Here is a 23,153-nt window from a genome sequence, read left to right as displayed (position 1 = left end):
GCGTGTTCTACACTATTGCAACAAGCCTCTTTCATCATTTATATCATCATTATAACATCATTTATATGCACCAGCACCATGGAATCAATGGCACTATATAATTAAATAACAATAATAATATATACATCTTCCCAACAGCTTGTTTTCCCTCTATCTCCTCTCTGGATCTATGAAGCCAGAACTGTCAAAGAAGAGGTGATGGTGGAGATGGAGGGGAAACAAGCAGGGGGGAAGGCTTATATAAATGACTGGTCCCGCCGTGAAGCACTGGGCGTCTGTGCTTGGTTTGAACAGTCGTTCTCTGCTGACAGAGTCGTTTACAGAGATCTTCTTTCCCATTCCAACAGCTTGCAAACAACCCACCACGGTATGAAAAAAAAATTAGATCATCATCATCCAGTAAATGTGTCACAGCTGCCAGCAATTGGCTACTGTGGACACATCAAAGCTGTGATGATAAAAGTTGGCAGAGGAGGACCGGTAGCACGAGGTTGGCACAGACTTTTAATAAGGGAAGACTATTGGAAATCACATGAAATACAAAAAGGTCACAATCCTAAACCACATCTAAGGGTCTCACCACTTTAGGTAAAGAGATTTCAGCCACCAGAAAACTTGGGTGTCCTACAGGAGGTTCCGCCACAATCATGTAATCTGGTTTCACAGGTGAACTGATAAAAAAAAGGAAGGCAGCAGTATATTGCAAGGGTACACCATCAATTTATGATCTGTTGGGGTCGATCTCTAATATAATAAAGGGGCACTGATGCTGGTAATGAGGAACAGCCCCTTTCACAGTCATTCCCTGCACATCGGCATCATGGCCTCCACTGTGCAGCGGAACGACAGCATAGATCCAGCAAAGTGAATGGGCTTAGCTGCAGTTCTCCTGCATAGTGAATATCCGGGTAGCTGCCCCACACCAGCATATTCTTTAAAAAGGGCAGCGGGGTTACTTCCAGGCTGCAGCCCCCTTATTCTTGGAGTCCAAGAAGTTGGATATCCTATATCTTTTGTAAGATGGGATTCTAAAAAAAGTAAATGCATGCATTAAACCTCAAAGAAACCCAAACCTTTCAACTTCTGAGATTAGGGACTTGCTTGGAGTTAGCTGGGAGGGTCTGTAGGAAAAAAATAAAGAACATAAAGGCATAATAGTTAAAACAAAAAAACAAAACAATGTCCACATTGTTCTTGCACCATAACAAGCCATTCTGCAACTTCCCCCATCTGTTGGGTTTAACCCATCACCACGAGGAGTGGCGCTCCCCCATCTGTTGGGTATAACCCATCACCACGAGGAGTGGCGCTCCCCCATCTGTTGGGTATAACCCATCACCTCAAGGAGTGAAGCTCCCCCATCTGTTGGGTGTAACCCATCACCACAAGGAGTGGAGCTCCCCCATCTGTTGGGTGCAGCCCATCACCACGAGAAGTGGCGCTCCCCCATCTGTTGGGTATAACCCATCACCACGAGGAGTGGCGCTCCCCCATCTGTTGGGTATAACCTATCACCTCAAGGAGTGGCGCTCCCCCATCTGTTGGGTATAACCCATCACCATGAGGAGTGGAGCTCCCCCATCTGTTGGGTGTAACCCATCACAACGAGGAGTGGCGCTCCCCCATCTGTTGGGTGTAACCCATCACCACGAGGAGTGGCGCTGCCCCATCTGTTGGGTATAACCTATCACCAGGAGGAGTGGCGCTCGTCATACTTTGTGTCCCTAGGGGAAATGTGGTATTATAAGATATCCAATCAATTGAATGGCCGACTATGTACTGCATGGATGAGCGAGGAACATCAGAGAAGAAGCCGTCGATGCTCAACAGCACCCTACTCTGTCGTCTTTTACAGACTGTATGCCATAGACTTGTACCTTAGAGTTGGGACTTACCCCTATTATGAATCATCGGTTTTGATTTGGTTCTGATATTCTGTTCAAAAATGGATCCCAGGAACTTCCGATTTTTCAGCATTTTCCACTCTGAAGGGAAACCATAGATGATTAACAGGGTCGGACTGGAACTGAAACTCAGCCCTGGCATGTGAGAGGACGCAGGCCCGCCCGACGCGCGTTGAATGTGAAATATTTTCATGAATGATTTGGGTATATGTCACAATAAAAATTGCTGCAAACTGCACTTTATCATCGATAGACAAAAACTGACATAATGTAAAATATAAACTTCCCTCCAGGAAAATGTTAATTTCTTTCAACTGGAGGGACGGACATATTTGTAATATAGAGCTCCAAGTTCCCAAAAACGCTATGCTTGATAGTACCAGGAAAAGCAGGAAAAGTGAATCCTTGCAGATTTGAAGCAGTTTCATGTCTATTCTTTCAGTATTTTTGCAGCGTTTCTAAAGAAAGGGAAAAAAAAATCTCAAAAAACGCAACATCAATGGGATTTTCCTGCCGAGCGACACGTTTTTTGTGCAGAAATGTTCTTTCCTTTCTTTTTTGTTTATATTTTGTGTTATACACTAGTGGCCAAAATTGAGGCAACACTTTCAGTTTTTCACCATCACCAATATTTAATGGAAGTTTTCACTGACCTACTTACTTGTACACACGCCCTCTTCTGCCATATGTATTCTATGTTGGTTTATAGTGACCTGGGTGTGGGTTGTAAGACAGATATTGTGCGATTAAAATGCGGTTTTTATATTTTAAAGCCAGTTTGTCATCAGAAGGTAAGCAATTACATGTTTTCGTTCTCAAAGTGTGTAAGCGGTTTCAAGAGACTGGTTCGATAAAGAATAAACCAGGTAGAGAAAGGAAGAAGGCTACAACTCCTCAGACTGATAGAAGAATTGTTAGAATCGCCCTAAATAACAGGAAATAAACGGCTGTTAACATCAACAAGGAGCTTGTCAACACCGGAGTGACAGTGTCTGATCGGACGGTTCGACGACGATTGGTAAATGCAGGGTTAAGAGCCAGAATACCAGGTAAAAAGCCATTTTTGAATGCCTCACAGCGTCAGAAACGTCTGCAGGGACCAAAGAACATTGTAAATGGACCATTGAACAATGGAGAAATGTTATATGGAGCGATGAGACACGTATATCCATCTTTGGCAGCGACGGTGTCCGCTACGTTCGACGACGACCTGGAGAGGACTGGTTGCCAGAGGGTACAATACCCACCATGAAGCCTCCTCTGAGTGTTATGGTAGGGGGCTGCGTGTCCAGAGATGCAGGTGGTCGGCTGCAGGTAATTGAAGAAACAGTTAATGCTGAAAAGTACATCAAGGAAATCCTTCAGCCTAAACTCATTCCTTCAGCACGTGATGTATTTAGTGAAGGGACACCGTTTATTTTAAGATGGAGCCCCATGCCATACAGCTAAAAAATGTCTCTCTTGGTTCAAGGACAAAAATGTCCAGCTATTGAATTGGCCAGGAAACAGCCCAGATCTCAATCCTATTGAGAATCTCTGGGCTCGGCTCAAAAGAGCGGTGTCAAAACAGCGGGCTTCACACAAGCAGGAACTCATTGCAGCCATCATCAAATCATGGCTTCATATCATCACACCATCTGATTTACACAAACTGGTAGATAGCATGCCAAGTAGATGCCAGGCAGTCATCAAGGCCGAGGGCTATCCAACTGAGTATTAACATTTAGTGTTAGATATGAAAACAGGACAAATCAATGGCTTTTCTCCCACAGTCATCTGTGTCCAATTTGTTGACAAATGAACAAATTTCCTGCTAATATTGTGTTTCTATATGAGATTTTATTTCTACTTAAAAACTTTACTGTGAAATCAAAAACATTCATGAAATTTGTATTTGTATTGGCAAAATGCTAAAAATTCATAAATCTTGGGGGTGTTGCCTCAATTTTGGCCACTAGTGTATAGAGTTCCTCAGTATATTTATATGTTGTCCCCCATCACCTTTTTCATCTCTCCTTACAAGTATGCCTTGTATCTTAGCTAAACATGGTAGTAAGTAGCATATTAAACCCTTTTATAATGGGTAGTGTAGAATCGCTGCATATTTCAGGGTTATGCGCTCCTGAGGACTCATTAGTGCTGCCCTCCTCAGGCGAAACCTGGTTGTGACCTTGTATAATATGGGGCTAGCCGGTCTCACCTACCAGTTTGGGTCACAAACCCTTTTTCGTTTGCTTTGATGTTTTACTCATTGTTTATTACGTTTACACCCCAAATCTCTCCTAATCCTGGAGATCAAACCTATGAAAGCAATTTATGAATGATCATAACACCTCTATGAAGGGTAATTATCATCTCCTTCATAAATATACATTTATATGTATAAATACATATGTGGTCAATGCATAGTACTGGCACATGACTTATCACTTTCCAGGACCTTACAAAGCACCAGGAACATTCATAACAAGCGGAGGAGAAGCGATTCTGGCAACTTAATAGGAAAGGATTCTTTACAGTTAGAGCAGTCAGACTGTGGAATGCCAACCACAAGATATAGTAATGGCAGATAGTATAACAGCATTTATAGAAGGGCTGGATACTTTTTTAACAAAACATGACATTGTGGGTTATAAATAATCTAGTAATAGAAAATGTATAACTTTGGAGATAGACCAAGGACATTAAAGTTAAAACTTTTTCAACCTATGTAACTATGCAAGTATGCAGAATGCACATTAGGAAAATGCTTGAAATGCAATTCCCTATAATATTATTTTACAAGTAATTTCCTCTTAATTTTCCGCTTTGTAAAGTGCTAGTTATAAGCCCAATCTATGGATCTAAAAAGTGCAAAACACTCCTGAAACACTTGTACGTATGTTCTATAATCTTTATTTCTTATGGTGCCTAAGGGAAGCCGTAATGATAAGACTCCTGCTTGGTAACAAGTGCAGTTATTTGCCTCCATAATGAAAGTGAATTACCAATGATGAAAGGGTTAATACTTGGACCCTGCATCAGTAATAGCCCTTGTAGTAACCATGACAACTATTGTGAGGGCATAAACAAGTGTCATAAAGAAGATTCCATAAAAGAATGCCGCGCTGCCATGATCAGCGCCATTACTGATGATGCGCCTGAGGACCTTGAGCTTGACCACCCCACGTAATGTGCCAATGTTGGTGTAATTTGGAGGTTCTAGCAGGGAAAGGGGTTGTCTTCTTAGACACCCCGGGGGGAAGGGAAGGTAACAGAGGGGGGGTCCCCAAAACAGGATCCCCTTCTGTTACTATGTACAAAGAGCTGCTCTTCTTTGGGAGTTCATAGATGGATCCTTGACTTTAATGGGTGATAAATTGGGAGGGGGAGGGGATACTCATCCTATTAGGGGTTATCCATAATGAGCAACCCCTGTAACCAAGTACCCAACATCTTGAGAGACGGAGCTGGATCTGTAAGGGAGAAGTGGTAGATCCACCTGGGAAATCAGATCAACTAAATTCGTTCCAGCAATAAATGTGGTGACAGATATCGCAGCCAGATCTCTCCCACATCCAGTTTATCACATTAATAGTCTATATTTGTTATGTCGTTCTCTGTAAATATGTAGAAATTCTAAAACTCCGTCATATATCGGCACTAACTCTCTAAGCCCAAGGGAAGGGCAGCCCTCCAGCCATGGTTCCCTAGAGGTTTCCTCCACAGGGGGTTTTCCTCTCCTGAGAGCTGGAGGGTGACTCTTCGTGAGTCGAGGGTTGTGCCATTTTCGGTGTCATGTAAATTTAAATAAAGTTGAGAACGTTTGACACCTAATTGCAATGATTTGTGTATTTATTTTGTATGTGTCTGATTCATTTTTTTTGGGAGTCGGGGTCCATCACACATCACTGAGTCATACGTCTGGACATCTGCCGCCAGAAGTTTTGCTCCAGGGGTTGCCCCTGCTCTGGGGAGTTTGATGGAGCAGAGAAGACAAGAATTACAGAACTCATCCTCAGAATAAGGACTTCTATTACAGTACTACAAGCAGCTTCCTCGTCTCATTCACACAGTGAGTATTTTGGGCACTAATTTACATCAGTATTTGTAAGCTGAAAACCAGAGGGGAACAAACACAGTGAAAAATAGTAACTGAAACACTTTCACCTCTTCTGGATCCACTCCTGGCGTCTGCTAACAAATACTGATGCAAAATATCGCCATGGAAGTTCCCTAAATTCTTACTGACTGATTTGACTGTTTGAGTAGCAGTCAAGCAACAGAGGTTGCAAGCGTTAAAGGAGTTTTCTGGTATCAAAAACCCCTGTCCCCCTTGCCATTTTTCTCTATCCTGAACCTGTGCTTCCTGCCCTGATCTCGGACTGTCTGACCTAGTCCTTGTCTTTGCTCTCCTGAGTCTGGTACCCTGGTACCTCCGGAATGCTGCTGCAGTCCCGGGAACTGCACTGAAGTGGTACCTGGTGTCTACCGGAGGCCCAGTCTATCCTCACCACCAGAGGTTCTAGTGGAGACCCAGTAGACACCTAGTCACAACCCTCCCGTGGGGCAGTGGGTCCATATCCACCAGGGTTACACCCACATAGCAAATGTGGTACCAATATTCAAGAAGGGGATAACATCTGAGCCTGGAATTTATAGGTCGGTAAGTTTAACTTGTACTGTGGGCAACAACTTTGAGGGTTTTCTAAGAGATACTAACCTGGAGCACCTCAATAAGAATAACCTAAACATATGATTATGAGGGATCTGTCCTGCAAACTAATCTGAAAAGATTCTATGGGGAGGTAAGTTCAGGTTGGACCAGGGAAACTTAGTGGATGTTGTCTATCTGGACTTTTCAAAGGCATTTGATACGGTGCCATACAACAGGTTGGTACATAAAAATGTTCAATATATTATATGGTAAACTTGCTCCACGAAAGAACAAGTCCTTGTGTGGTCGATGGAAAAATCAAGGAAAAGATCAGTGATGCGGTCGTTACCTCTTGACAGCTCCATTTCGTACTTGTTCTCTAGTCCCTCCATGGCCACGGTGATAAAAAATTCCCTGAAAAGCTCATTATTCTAATAAAAAAAATACAAAGTAAGGAGCTGACACAAAGGAGAGCAGACAGCTCGTATGTCGGAATAAGCAATTGCAGTTACCGTAATTTTCTCAAAGAAGGTGCCATTAATCACTATGTCGTACGCCGAGCAGCCGCCTCTACCTGTAGGACAAAGTGCACCAGGACTTAGATACTTTGCGGTGCCGACTCAATCCATTGACCTTAGTAGGGCTGCTATGAATAAGTGGTATAAGTTCTTAAAGGGGAATCCAAGTAGTGGACAATCCCTCTTAGTCCCAAATCTAAACCAAAAAAGTTCAAAAGTCAACAACAAGATGTCAAACTTTATTCCACAGACTGGAAGTGGACCTACCAGAACCTGTGGAGATGGCACCTTTGACCATTGAGGATTAGTAAGTTGTAATACTTGCTATTTTAACCCCTTTAAGGATATCTCTGGACTATCCCTTTAAAAAGAGAAGCGCTGTATTAAAAAAAAACGTACTATTATCAACTTCAACGTGGGGCTCTCCAAGGCTCATGGGGACTCGATAGCCGGAGGGATCATCAGATTCCAGGATGCTGACTAACTCCTGCTCCGTCAGGTCCGGGGCCGCTGGGATCTGGTTCGACTTGCAGATGTTAATAAAGATTTTGGTATTTTTGGATGTGCGAGTTTTAATGCAGAAACCTAACACAGAAATAAAAACAAAAAGTGAACAAAAACACAATAAAATCGGCAAAAGCCAAGCAGCATTTACATGTAATCAACTGCATAAGAAATTATGTGACCCCCCACGTTGGTTGCATCATGTGACCGTTGCAGTCAATAAGACCCCACTACCCCACTGTGGTATCTGTCACATAATATGCACAAAGTAATCTGGATAATAATCAGAGGATGCCCATCTCACCCGGCTGGGGTCTGATCTCTCTGCTTTCTGGTAAGTTCGGTATTCTGCTCTCCATCTCCTGTTTGGCCTGAAATGAGGCAACAAGTGTGAATCAGTGAGTAACATGAACAGGATGGGTCTGCAAACTGATTTTTCCTGCACCAAAATAGTACAACTGTGAGGGGTCTAAAGCCAACAATACACATTAGGTAAATTTTGGAGACTGCCGCGCTCCCGGCAGCTGACGGAGGAGACATTCACCCGGTGATTGCTGGCCTCTCCAATTCATCTTCGTACCTTCATCAGCATCTGTTCATACAGCGCTTCCTCCATGTTTGTGTTCATTTCTGCAGACAGCAGCGACTTGTCAGAGGCCATTTTTTCAGTCAAAGACAGAAGCTCAGAGATCTTGTTTTATAAGAGAAAACCTGAAAAATGAAAATATGTATTAATCTTCTCCACAGACAACGACAAGGGGAGAGTGCGGGAGCCTGACAGCCGACGACATGAGGGGGTGCGGGAGCCTGACAGCCCTCGACACGAGGGGGTGCGGGAGCCTGGCAGCCCACGACAAGATGGGGTGCGGGAGCCTGGCAGCCCACGACACGAGGGGGTGCGGGAGCCTGACAGCCCACGACACGAAGGGGTGCGGGAGCCTGACAGCCCACGACACGAGGGGGTGCGGGAGAATGACAGCCCTCGACACGAGGGGGTGCGGGAGCCTGACAGCCCACGACACGAGGGGGTGCGGGAGCCTGACAGCCCACGACACGAGGGGGTGCGGGAGCCTGGCAGCCCACGACACGAGGCGGTGCGGGAGCCTGGCAGCCCACGACACGAGGGGATGCGGGAGCCTGGCAGCCCACGACACGAGGGGGTGCGGGAGCCTGACAGCCCACAGCACGAGGGGATGCGGGAGCCTGGCAGCCCACGACACGAGGGGGTGCGGGAGCCTGACAGCCCACGACATGAGGGGGTGCGGGAGCCTGACAGCCCACGACACGAGGGGGTGCGGGAGCCTGACAGCCCACGACACGAGGGGGTGCGGGAGCCTGACAGCCCACGACACGAGGGGGTGCGGGAGCCTGGCAGCCCACGACACGAGGGGGTGCGGGAGCCTGACAGCCCACGACACGAGGGGGTGCGGGAGCCTGACAGCCCACGACACGAGGGGGTGCGGGAGCCTGACAGCCCACGACACGAGGGGGTGCGGGAGCCTGACAGCCCACGACACGAGGGGGTGCGAGACCCTGACAATATTGGGAGTGGGATTCTGCACACCTACAGCTAGCTACTTATTGTCCTGAATGTAGTAATCACCTTGGCACATTCCCATCTTCTTACCTGTAGTACAGACGCCAAACACCACTACTCTGACTGCAATCACCCAGCTACAGCGTCACCACGCCTCAGCAGCAGCGGAGCGTCTAGATTGGAGTTGATTTCTTGAGGGGGAGGAGCGAGTTCATGGAATCATGATGTCACCAGAAGGGGCGGGGCCTTCTCAGTCCAGTGGACACTATTCCACCTGCTGCTGCAGCAGTGCGCACATTGTGCCGGGACAGGAGGACTGGTGATGAGGAGCTCGTGTTCAGCGTTGTGCTGTGAGGACTGAGGCGGGGAGAACACAATATTAATTATAATAATTTTTTTTAGGCTGTGTGCCCACTATGCGTTTTTTAAGCGTTTCCGCGGTGGCAATTCCGCTGCAGAAACGCTTAAAAACGCTTGGTAGAAGGTCTGCCATGTTCCCCAATGATAATCCGCATGTGCTGTGCACATGCTGTGTAAATTTCCGCTGCGAATTATCATTGCGGAAAAATCCGCTGCACTACCAATTATTTTGCGGAAGCACGGCGCTTTCGCCGCCATTGACTTGCATTAGAACACATGGAATCCGCATCACTGGATCTGTACATGCAGAATCCATGCGCTTCAATGTGCGGATGGTACCCGGGTTTGGAGAAGAGGAGACTGTCCTCCGGACCCAGGTACCATGGAACCTGTAAAAAAAGAATAAAATAAAAAATAAATATTATACTTACCTTCTGATGGCCCCCGGTGTCTTTATCCGATGCGTCCTGGCTTGCCAGCAGCTCGCGATGGTCTGAAAAGGACCTGCCGTGACGTCATTTAGTCATGTGACGGGTCACGCGACCGCTGACGTCGGCAGGCCATCAGAAGGTAATTATATATTTATTTTTTACCATTCTTTTATGGTCACACTATATAAATCCATGCCGGTTGCATGTATTTATATAGTGTGACCAAGTTGTCAAGCACTTTCCAAGTGATGCTAAAATCGCTTGTCAACCCGCATGCGGAAATGCAAGTGAAGAACGCTTCACATCAGCAAGTCCCAGGCAGGAAAAAAGCATGTACAATCCGCATGTACAATCCACATGCGTTTTTTCTGCCAGGGAGATGCGGAAACGCTCAAAAAAAATCCGGAGCATTTCTGCATCGTGGGCACATAGCCTTACATTAATTGTATGACTCAATATTGAGCACACGTAACCATCTATACACAGCTGGAGGCCGCACGTAGCCATCTATACACAGCAGGAGGCCGCACGTAGCCATCTATACACAGCGGGAGGCCGCACGTAGCCATCTATACACAGCGGGAGGCCGCACGTAGCCATCTATACACAGCGGGAGGCCGCACTAAGCCATCTATACACAGCGAGAGGCCGCACGTAGCCATCTATACACAGCGGGAGGCCGCACGTAGCCATCTATACACAGCGGGAGGCCGCACGTAGCCATCTATACACAGCGGGAGGCCGCACGGCGCCATCTATACACAGCGGGAGGCCACACGGCGCCACCTATACACAGCGGGAGGCCCACAGCGCCCCCCCCAGAGAGAGCAGGAGGCCGCACGGCGCAATCTATACATAGCGGGAGGCCGCACAGCGCCCCCCTCACAGAGACAGCAGGAGGCCGCACGGCGCCATCTATACTCAGCAGGAGGCCGCACGGCGCCCCCGACCCCAAAGACAGCAGGAGGCCGCACGGCGCCATCTATACTCAGCAGGAGGCCGCACGGCGTCACCTATACACAGCGGGAGGCCGCACGGCGCCACCTATACACAGCGGGAGGCCGCACGGCGCCACCTATACACAGCGGGAGGCCGCACGGCGCCACCTATACACAGCGGGAGGCAGCACGGCGCCACCTATACACAGCGGGAGGCCGCACGGCGCCACCTATACACAGCGGGAGGCGCCACCTATACACAGCGGGAGGCCGCACGGCGCCACCTATGCACAGCGGGCGGCGCCACCTATACACAGCGGGAGGCCGCACGGCGCCACCTATACACAGCGGGAGGCCCCACGGCGCCACCTATAAACAGCGGAAGGCCGCACGATGCCATCTATACACAGGGGGCCGCACAATGCCATCTATACACAGCGGGAGGCCGCACGGCGCAATCTATACACAGCGGGAGGCTGCACGGCGCCATATATACACAGCGGGAGGCTGCACGGCGCCCCCCCCCCAAGAGACAGCAGTAGGCCGCACGGCGCCATCTATACACAGCGGGAGGCCGCACGGCGCCCCCCCCCCAGAGACAGCAGGAGGCCGCACAGCGCCATCTATACACAGCGGGAGGCCGCACGGCGCCCCCCCCAGAGACAGCAGGAGGCCGCACGGCGCCATCTATACTCAGCAGGAGGCCGCACGCAGTCACGCACACACAAACATATACATATACATACACGCATAAACACATTTGAAACATAAAAATACATATAAACAGACATCACACAATGACATCTGCCTGCACACACACACACATACATACATATACATACACACACACACACTCACCATCCCCCGACTCGGCTCCAGCTCTTTTCCGGTGCAGCACTGCAGGCCGGGTGCGCACTGCGTGACGACACAGCTAGGAGACACGGCCGCGCACAGGGCCGTGTCTCCTAGCAGTGACGCGGCCGGGCCAGCACAGGGAAGTTAACTGCTGCAGTGCTGGCCCGGCCGAAGAAGAAGAAGCAGCGGCTGTGTGCCGCTGCTGGGGGAGCGATCCTGGGCCCCCCCCCACTGTCTGCCGGTATGTGCCGTGGCGCCGCACATATAATGAGGACAATCTGGCCATAGACACCCCGGAGCCCCCTGGAGGTTCGGGGCCCTGGGCGGTAGCCCAGATCGTCCTCATTATAATCCGCCTATGCTTATATACATGTAACACTCACTACCCCCTATTCCTGTGTATTGCTGTAATATGTAACCTATACTCGTTATCCATCATTATAAATTAAGAAGATTTTCCACTTTATCCGATATATCCGCACTCAATCAGTAGATTAGATGTCTGCTGAAGAGGCAATACACATGAACGTCTCCACATCATCCTCCCCAACTGTATCTATATGTGCCCCGTGACCCCCGATCAAGTGTCTCCATCACGTGCTCGCAGCATCACAGGTCACATAGTTTCCTCGTAGCGTTGGTGCGCGTTGTGTATCGCGCCACGCCTCCTCAGCACCCATTGGTTGGTGGAGACATACCTCCATCCTGATTGGCTATAGTTGGCCGTTTAACTCTTAGCTCTTTCCGAATGATGCCACCCCCTGACGAAGACAAGAAGCCGAAACATACATCGGGTGGACGCCATTCAGGAGTGGGATCTGCATCTGCTATAGCGTGAGTACAATGCACATGTGGTCACCTTTTTTAAAAATGCTTAAAGTGGATACAAATACATATCTGTCAACAGCACATATGCCCAAGTCAGTGCACTACTCTCTACAGGATTCACACCGACATCCAAATAATAAGGGACCAGCCCTTGTGTATATACATATACAGGTGCATCTCACTAAATTAGAATATCATCAAAAAGTTACTTTATTTCAGTTCTTCAATACAAAAAAGTGAAACTCGTATAGCCATAATCATCAGCATTAACAGAAATAAACAATAACTGTTTGATTATATTCTAATTTAGTGAGAAACACCTGTATTTGTTCACATATGAGATATATAATTTATGTAGATTTATTCTTTGGAGGCACTTGCACTTTATGTAAAGTTTATGATAATTAAACAATCATATGTACAGATATATCTAACTAATGATATGTATATATATTTTTATATACTGGATTAATTTGTGGCTTGATTCTCTGTATTATCCCTTTGCTGTTCTAATCATGATCCATTCCCACTGGTGTTAATTGTAATTCCTGTCTCGACGTCCCCTTTGCGTATAGTTAATTCCCCCTTTTTTTGCATTTCCTCCTCTTCCACCTGGTTATCAATATAATAATTATTAGCATCACCCACATGCCTGGACTCTTCTGGTCGATGTCTCCTTTCTGCTATACACTAGAGTGGTATACTATGTGCACAGATACATGGAGAGCCATATACTTCTCAGGAGGTGCGCAGCGTCCACCTCCTCACCGCACAGGCCCACAAGCTCCTCTCCGGCAGGAAGAAGATGCATTCAGGCGGCTCCTACCACTGCAGCAGACGGCAGTGCACAAGTATACAGGGTGCAGTGTGGATGTGTCTGCACCACTGGGATGTGCCCGACCTGCATGTATACATATGCCCCTCTGCAGGGGCGGACTGGCCCACCGGAGGATCGGGAAAACCCCCGGGTCCCGATGGCCCCGCCCCCTACACCCCTGGGCCCTGTACAGGGAACAGAGGGCCCCCCCCGGTTCGCAGCACTGCCGATATGATTAGTGATGGGCCCTCTGCCTCCTCTGCGCAGCGACACTGCCGGCGCGTGCGCAGGAGGTCAGTCTCAGGGTGATGACGTCATTGCCCTGGGACTGCTTCCTGTGCGCGCTGTGGAGTACGGACCCTGCGTCGCTCCAGGCAGCGGCTGCAGCTCATCTCCACGCGTGAGTATGAAACGGGGAGGGGGGGGGAAGGGATAGGGGGGAGGGGGGACTGGGAGGACCCCTGGCCGGGGCTGGCAGTAAATACTACTGGACAATGGGCATGGTTCTCATCATGCCCATTGCCCAGCATGTCCTGCTGCCAGCCTCTGGTTACTGGTACTATGCCCAGCAGCATGTACTATCACCAGGGGCTGGCAGGACATAGTGGGTGGGCATGATAGTACCAAGGAGGCTGGCAGGACATACTAGGCATGAATCATGTCCAGCATGTCCTGCCAGCCACTGGTGGTACCATCATGCATGCCCATTGCCCAGCCACTGGTGGTGTGGTACTATCATGCTAGTACTAACACCAGTGGCTGGCTGGCAGGACATGCCATGTGAGCTTGAATGCTAATACCACAGAGGCTGGCAGTACATACTGGGCAATGGGCATGATAGTACCACCAGTAGACTGACTAGGCGGTCTCCAGGGCTCCGTCTCCCCTTCTCGCTGCTGTTAGGCTGGGTTAACATTGCGTTTATGCTGTGCGTTACAACGCATCCGTTGTAAATCAGCGCAGATGCAATGTACCGTAGACTTGCATAGCAAAAATAGGCATGTGTTTGAAAGTATGCATTATTTGCAACGCACAGGAAAACATGGTCGGCGGCTGGAGGCCAGCTGAGCACTTCTCTGACAACTGGGTTCTAGTGTCATTCTGTGCCTGCTCATCTCTGTCAGCAGACATATTTGTCTGATGGCAAAGATGTAGCAGAGCTGGAGACAGAAGATCCGTGGATTACGTCAGAGCAAGGGTTTTGTTTTTAATTAAAGATGGAGTCCCTACATGTGTTTTGTGTTTTATTTTTATTAAAAAATTGTGTTGTGTTTTTTTCTGTTTACTGGAAATTCATGGTGGCCATGTGTAGTTTGGCGTGACTCCATGAATTTCAGGCTTAGTGCCAGCTGATAATACAAAGCTGGTACTAACCCCATTATTACCCAGCGTGCCACCCCCCACCAGGGCCGTTGGAAGAGCTGGATAAAGTGCCTGGAAATGGCGCTACGATGAATGCGCCAATTCCAGGGGTGGCTGCGGGCTGCCGTTTTCAGCGTGGGGGGCCCAGAATGCTTGGGCCCTACCATGCTGAGAATCCCAGCCCCCAGCCCCCCCGATCAAAATATGGCGGGAGCCCACGCATTTTTTTTTTTTAATTATTTTTTTTAAATACTTAAAAAAAAACATTGGGCTTTCCTGACTTTTGATCGCCAGTCAAGGTAAAACCAGGCAGATAAAGCAGACAGCTACGGGCTGCCACCTCTATCTGCGCTGAGAATCAAAATTTCTGCAGAGCGCTATGTCATTTTTGTTTTATTATTTATTTATTTTCACACTTCTATATGTGTGACAGTCCCAACAGCCAATCACAGAGGCTGACCCAGAGAATGGGTGTCTGTGACTGGCTGCTTGAGTAACCTGAAAGCAGCCCATACATAGTACCATACTAGAATGTATGGGCTGATTGTTCATTACTCAAACAGCCAATCACAGAAGCCCATCCTCTTTGACAGCATCTGCGATTGACTGTTGGGTCTGTCACATATAGAAGTGTGAAAAGAAAATTTTAAAAATGAATTTTTGATTCTCACCGCAGATAAAGCAGACAGCTACGTACTGCCACCCCCAGCTGCCTGGCTTTACCTTGGCTGGCGATCAAAAGACAGAGAAGCCGAATATTTGTTTTAAACTTAACTTTTTTTTTTCCCGCCATATGTTGATCGCCAGCCAGATAAAACAAGGCTGCTGGGGGCTGGGATTCGCAGCATGGTAAGGCCCAAGCGTTCTTGGCCCTCCACGCTGAAAATCGCAGCCCACAGCCACCCCTGAAAATGGCGCATTCATCATGGCACCATTTCCAGGTGCTTTACCCGGCTCTTCCAGCGGCCCTGGTGGTGAGTGGCACCCTGGGTAATAATAGGGTTAGTACCAGGCCAGCTTTGCCTTATCAGCCGGTACTAAGCCCGAAATTCATGGTTTCACGCCAAATTAGACATAGCCACCATCAATTTCTAGTAAACAGAAAAAAAAAAGACAGAATTTTTTTTTTTTTTTATTAAAAATAAAACACATTTAGGGACTCCATCTTTAATAAAGAAAAATCCTCACTCCCAACGTAATCCATAGGTCTTCTGTCTTCATCTCTCTTAGATCTTTGCCATCAGACAAATATGTCTGCTGACAGATGAGCAGGCACAGAATGACACTGGAGCACTGTTACTGTGTAGTGCTGAGCTATGTTTCTTTTTTTGTCATTTCATGCAGTGTAGAAATCTTGGGAAAAGTGTGGATTGTGCTCTGGAAGTGATCAGTTATAGCTAACTATGTTATTTTCTGCAGAGATAAGTCCTGTATAGAAGATGTGATATATCGGTCTGCAGTTAAAGAACTTCACCTAGAGACATCACTGGTGAGTATGTGTATTACCTATACACACACACACACACACACACTGACACTATATACAGAGCTCCTGTGCATAATGTCACTGGTGATCCCTGTATTACCTATACACACACACACTGACACTATATACAGAGCTCCTGTGCATAATGTCACTGGTGATCACTGTATTACCTGTACACTGACACTATATACAGAGCTCCTGTGTATAATGTCACTGGTGATCACTATATTACCTGTACACTGACACTATATACAGAGCTCCTGTGTATAATGTCACTGGTGATCACTATATTACCTGTACACTGACACTATATACAGAGCTCCTGTGCATAATGTCACTGGTGATCACTATATTACCTGTACACTGACACTATATACAGAGCTCCTATGCATAATGTCACTGGTGATCACTATATTACCTGTACACTGACACTATATACAGAGCTCCTGTGTATAATGTCACTGGTGAACACTGTATTACCTGTACACTGACACTATATACAGAGCTCCTGTGTATAATGTCACTGGTGATCACTGTATTACCTGTACACTCACACCATACACATAGCTCCTGTGTATAATGTCACTGGTGTTCACTATATTACCTGTACACTGACACTATATACAGAGCTCCTGTGTATAATGTCACTGGTGAACACTGTATTACCTGTACACTGACACTATATACAGAGCTCCTGTGTATAATGTCACTGGTGATCACTATATTACCTGTACACTGACACCAAACATAGAGCTCCTGTGTATAATGTCACTGGTGATCCCTGTATTTCCTGTACGCTGACACTATATACAGAGCTCCTATGCATAATGTCACTGGTGATCACTGTATTACCTGTACACTGACACTATATACAGAGCTCCTGTGTATAATGTCACTGGTGAACACTGTATTACCTGTACACTGACACTAAACACAGAGCTCCTGTGTATAATGTCACTGATGATCCCTGTATTACCTATACACTGACACTATATACAGAGCTCCTATGCATAATGTCACTGGTGATCACTATATTACCTGTACACTGACACTATATACAGAGCTCCTGTGTATAATGTCACTGGTGATCACTGTATTACCTCTACACTGACACTATACACAGAGCTCCTGTGTATAATGTCACTGGTAATCACTATATTACCTGTACACTGACACTATATACAGAGCTCCTGTGTATAATGTCACTGGTAATCACTGTATTACCTCTACACTGACACTATACACAGAGCTCCTGTGTATAATATCACTGATAATCTCTACATTATCTGTACACTGACTCTATATACAGAGCTCCTGTGTATAATGTCACTGGTGATCACTGTATAACCTGTACACTGACACTATTTACAGAGCTCCTGTGTATAATGTCACTGATGATCACTGTATTACCTCTACACTGACACTATACACAGAGCTCCTGTGTATAATTTCACTGATAATCTCTACATTATCTGTACACTGACTCTATATACAGAGCTTTTTTTACATTTTCATTATCAGTCACTATCTGGTGTCATTATGTGCCATGGTCATGGCGTGGCGTTATTTGTCCCTTGTATGTGGTGGTATTATTCAGACAGTCACTATGTGGTGGTAATATGTGGTCTTCTCATGGTGTGGCAGTATATATACCTTGTACTTGGTAGTATTTGATCACTATGTGGTGGTATGTGTTCTGGTCATGGTGTGGCGGTATTTCTCTCTTCTATATGGTATTATTAGTCTAGGTATAGTGGATTGTTGTCAGTCATTTGTTTTTTCGGATATTAAGAATGGGAACATTCTTTATTTGCAATACATATTAAATACTTGGATGTTTAACCTCTCCCTTTGTTGTGACTACTACACAGCAGCAGCGATTTATTGGTTAATAAAGTTGATTCATTTTGAAAGAGTTTGTGGACTTATGTTATTCCTATATACGGTAACTGCATGGTGCTGGTGGGCCCCAAGATTGATTTTTTCCTGGTGGGCCCCAGGTACTCCAGTCCGGCGCTGGTCCCAGACAGTTACCTCCTCATCTGTCCTGCTGCCGGCTGGGAGTCCTGTACAGTGCAGCATGTAGTGTGATGTGAATGCCACACTATGGAGATGCTGCTCCTACTACTGCCAAGTGAGGATCTCACCTCGCCAGTATGGTGCCCTCAGGAGCTCCCACAGGGCATCACAGGCCTTAGTATGAAGCAATTCCACAAGTCTTCTAGTATTGCTTCATAATAAGGCCTGTGATGCCCTGTGAGAGCTCCCTGAGGGCACCATACTGTGGAGGTAAGAGCCTCACCTCATGGGGCCCCATGATCTCTATGTACGATCCCTGACTGGGCCCCATGATCTCTATGTACACCGCTGACTGGGCCCCATGATCTCTATGTACGCCGCTGACTGGGCCCCATGATCTCTATGTACGCCGCTGACTGAGCCCCATGATCTCTATGCACACACGCTGACTGGGCCCCATGATCTCTGTGTACGATCCCTGACGGGGCCCCATGATCTCTATGTACGCCGCTGACTGGGCCCCATGATCTCTATGTACGCCGCTGACTGAGCCCCATGATCTCTATGTAAGCCGCTGACTGGGCCCCATGATCTCTATGTACGCCACTGACTGGGCCCCATGATCTCTATGTACGCCGCTGAGGGGGCCCCATGATCTCTATGTACACCCCTAACCTGATTGGCCCCATGATCTCTATGTACGCCGCTGACTGGGCCCCATGATCTCTATGTACGCCGCTGACTGGGCCCCATGATCTCTATGTACGCCGCTGACTGAGCCCCATGATCTCTATGCACACACGCTGACTGGGCCCCATGATCTCTATGTACGATCCCTGACGGGGCCCCATGATCTCTATGTACGCCGCTGACTGGGCCCCATGATCTCTATGTACGCCGCTGACTGAGCCCCATGATCTCTATGTAAGCCGCTGACTGGGCCCCATGATCTCTATGTACGCCGCTGACTGGGCCCCATGATCTCTATGTACGCCGCTGAGGGAGCCCCATGATCTCTATGTACACCCCTAACCTGATTGGCCCCATGATCTCTATGTACGCCGCTGACTGGGCCCCATGATCTCTATGTACGCCGCTGACTGGGCCCCATGATCTCTATGTACACCCCTAACCTGATTGGCCCCATGATTTCTATATACACCCCTGACTGGGCCACATGATTTCTATGTACGATCCCTGACTGGGCCCCATAATCTCTGATCTCTCATGATTTATTTTTTTTTATTAAAGATGGAGTCCCTAAATGTATTTTGTGTTTTATTTTTACTGTGTAGTGCGGCACTATGTTGCATTTTGTCATTTCATGCAGTGTAGAAATCTTGGGAAAAGTGTGGATTGTGCTCTGGAAGAGATCAGTTATAGCTAACTATGTTATTTTCTGCAGCGATAAGTCCTGCATAGAAGATGTGATATATCGGTCTGCAGATAAAGAACTTCACCTAGAGACATCACTGGTGAGTATGTGTATTACCTATACACACACACACTGACACTATATACAGAGCTCCTGTGCATAATGTCACTGGTGATCACTGTATTACCTGTACACTATATACAGAGCTCCTGTGTATAATATCAATGGTGATCATTGCATTACCTGTACACTGACACTATATACAGAGCTTTTGTGTATAATGTCACTGGTGATGACTGTATAACCTGTACACTATATACAGAGCTCCTGTGCATAATGTCACTGGTGATCACTGTATAACCTGTACACTGACCCAATATACTGAGCTTTTTTGCATTTTTATTATTTTAGCATTATTTGTCACTATGTGGTGGCATTATGTGCTTTGGTCATGACATGATGATATTTGTCCCTTGTATGTGGTATTATTCAGTCACTATGTAGTGGTAATATGTGGTCTCATGGTGTGTCAGTATTTATACCTTGTATCTGGTAGCATTTGATCACTATGTGGTGGTATTATGTGCTTTGGTCATGGTGTGGTGGTATTTGTGCCTTGTATGTGGCATTATTTGGGCACTATGTGGTGGTAATATGTGATCTGGTCACGGTGTGGTGGTATTTCTGCCTTCTATCTGGTAATATTGGTGTTGGTGGATTGTGGTTGGTCATTTGTTTTATCTGATATCAATAAGGGGAAACCTCTTTATTTCCAATAGATATAAAATATTTGGATGTTTAACCCCTCCCTGCCCTGTGACTATTACACAGCAGCAGAGATGCAGTTACAGAGGTTCACCAGAGAAAGCAAGTTGGCATTTGGTGAGATTTTCACCTCTGTATTTATAAGACAAAACCAGGAGTGGGTGAGAAATGCATAAAACATGACCTCGGATTGCTCCACTCCTGGTTTTGTCTTATAAATACAGAGGTAAAAATCTCACCAAATACTCAAAGTGCCACAATCTTCTGACAGTGCGGATTCCACCAATAAATAAGTGATCACCTTCCCAACCTGTGCATCGCTGAGAACTTGTTTTCACCAATAAAAACCCTTTAATGCAAACTACAGTAATTGTACATCGCATTTCTGGTGAGCGCACAGTGATGGGCAGGAGCCGCCAGTATAATGGGTATAACGGCTAACAGGTATTTGCAAATAGCTGAAGGGTGGGTGGGCCCCTGGAGTCAATGTCCCTGGTGGGCCCCAGACACCCCAGTCCGGCTCTGCCCCCGACCCAGTCCGCCCCTGATTTGTCACGCACGGACCCGAAGCGACTGTGCACTGCGATACACACATCCTGTTGAAATTTCTGCTGGCGTTTACAAGCCCCAAACCCCCCTGGGCCCGGCCGCAGTGACTGCCACTGCGACCGCGGACATTACGCCCCTGGCTACGTGAATCATATGTCCCATTTTGGTGCTCCTCACCATTTGCATGGCACAGTCATGCATGCTTCTCTATCACCATAGCATGCTGCAAACAATCAGGATGGCTTCTGCTACATCTCTATATAAAAAGATAATACATCTGTATTTCTATGATACGTAGACTGGATGGAAATCATACATCTTGCTAATATTTATATTACATTCATCTGATGCTCTGTAGTAACAATGTAAATTAAATTGGCGACTTAGTGCAGTTCTATTACTATTAGTAAATGTGGCACCTTGTGTTCCACAGAATATCTGAATATTACCTGAATATTTAATCTCAGCTAATGTTCATTTATCTCTTAAATATCATTGGTCAGATGCTGATCACATGACCAGTGGTGGCGCATGCATGATGATTCCATATGAAGTGCACTGAGTGACAGTTGGAAGTGACAGTTGGAATTGACCAACAACAGTGGAGGAGATGTCGGCTAACTCTAAGCAAAGCAATAATATGGATATAAAAGAGGAGGAGATTGTGGTGAGGAGAGAAGGAGTGAAGAGACTAAGACCTTCCCATGACACATCTGATGATGAGAGGAAGTCTTCAGTCAACAGGACAAAACCACCAGTCCAGAAGAAAGAAGAAGTAGAGGAGAACGTGGTGAGGAGAGAAGGAGCGAAGAGACTAAGACCTTCCCATGACACATCTGATGATGAGAGGAAGTCTTCAGTCAACAGGACAAAACCACCAGTCCAGAAGAAAGAAGAAGTAGAGGAGAACGTGGTGAGGAGAGATGGAGCAAAGAGACTAAGACCTTCCCATGACACATCTGATGATGAGAGGAAGTCTTCAGTCAACAGGACAAAACAACCAGTCCAGAAGAAAGAAGTGGAAGAAAAGGAGGAGGTAGAAAGTCAGAAGATGGGAGCCAAGAAGAGAGGAGCCATCTTCATCTCATCAGGGGTCAAAAAGGAGAAGAAAAGAAGGATTACATTAGGACAGAAACCCATGGATCTAAAGCAGAAGGCTGAAGAAGCTGAAGGAAGCAGCGGTGTTCGGCCAACCGGCTCCAAAAGCACAGTCTCTGATACCATCAAGAGGAGATTATTATTCCATCAAGTGCTTGGCCGGGGATGCTATGGAACGGTCCTGCTGGCGGAAGATTCATCTACCCGCAAACATTTTGCTGTTAAGATCATCTGCAAAAGAGCCCTGCTTGCTGACGGTGATGAGCGTGTGATGGTGGAGCGACGGGTTTTACAGCTGGCATCAGGGAGCCCCTTCCTTGTCCACGCAGACTTTGCATTCCAGACCAAGGTACAGTATTGATTGCTGGATATTAGGAAATGTCACACGTACCACACACTGCTCTGCCTCATGGACCCCACTGATATCATCTTACATTTCAATATAGCAAGTCCCAAGGTAACCGCAGACAATAAGATGAATGTGATGACTATACACATGGGATATTGTGGCCCCTACTGTAATCAATAACATTTATGGCGGGGCTTGGTACATTGGGAATCATTTATTAAAACAGCCTTTTTACTTATCCCAGCCAATCACAGAACAGCTTTTACTTTTCCAGGTCCGTTAAAACAACCTTAGCTGAGCTCTAATTGGTTAGTATGGGTAACTAGTTTTCTAGTGAGCAGATTTATTAATGAGGCCCAATGTACCCCGCTCTATAAATGATTGAAAATATTAGATGTCATCATAGAGGTCAATGAACTGTAGAAAATCACTTGCCCGGACCTCATGTTTCTAATTGGGTGACTGGTAATATTTGTATCATTTACAGCATTAGCTGGGCATTATCTTGTTGTAGGCATCATCGCCATGTAGTAGTCTCTAGCTCATTTCTTTGACATGTAGAATTTTACATATTATTATCTTGCATAGACATGGGATTTCAGAATAGATTAAATGTATTTGTTATTTTTTGTTATTTCCTGGATGACATTGTATTTTGTGTATACCATGGGGGGGGACGGGACCCTGTGTACACTATATGTCAGGGCTATTGACTTTTGTGCACTTTATATACAATTTGAGAATGTGTTAATATTTTTGTATACAAGTATTATCTGTATCTTAAAGGGTTTTTTTAATTAATGTTGGGACATTTTTATGCAC

This window comes from Phyllobates terribilis, unplaced genomic scaffold, assembly GCF_046119375.1.
Source record: "Phyllobates terribilis strain yellow unplaced genomic scaffold, ASM4611937v1 Scaffold_523__1_contigs__length_1222443, whole genome shotgun sequence".
Classification (NCBI taxonomy): Eukaryota; Metazoa; Chordata; class Amphibia; order Anura; family Dendrobatidae; genus Phyllobates; species Phyllobates terribilis.
This window is presented reverse-complemented; position numbering follows the sequence as displayed.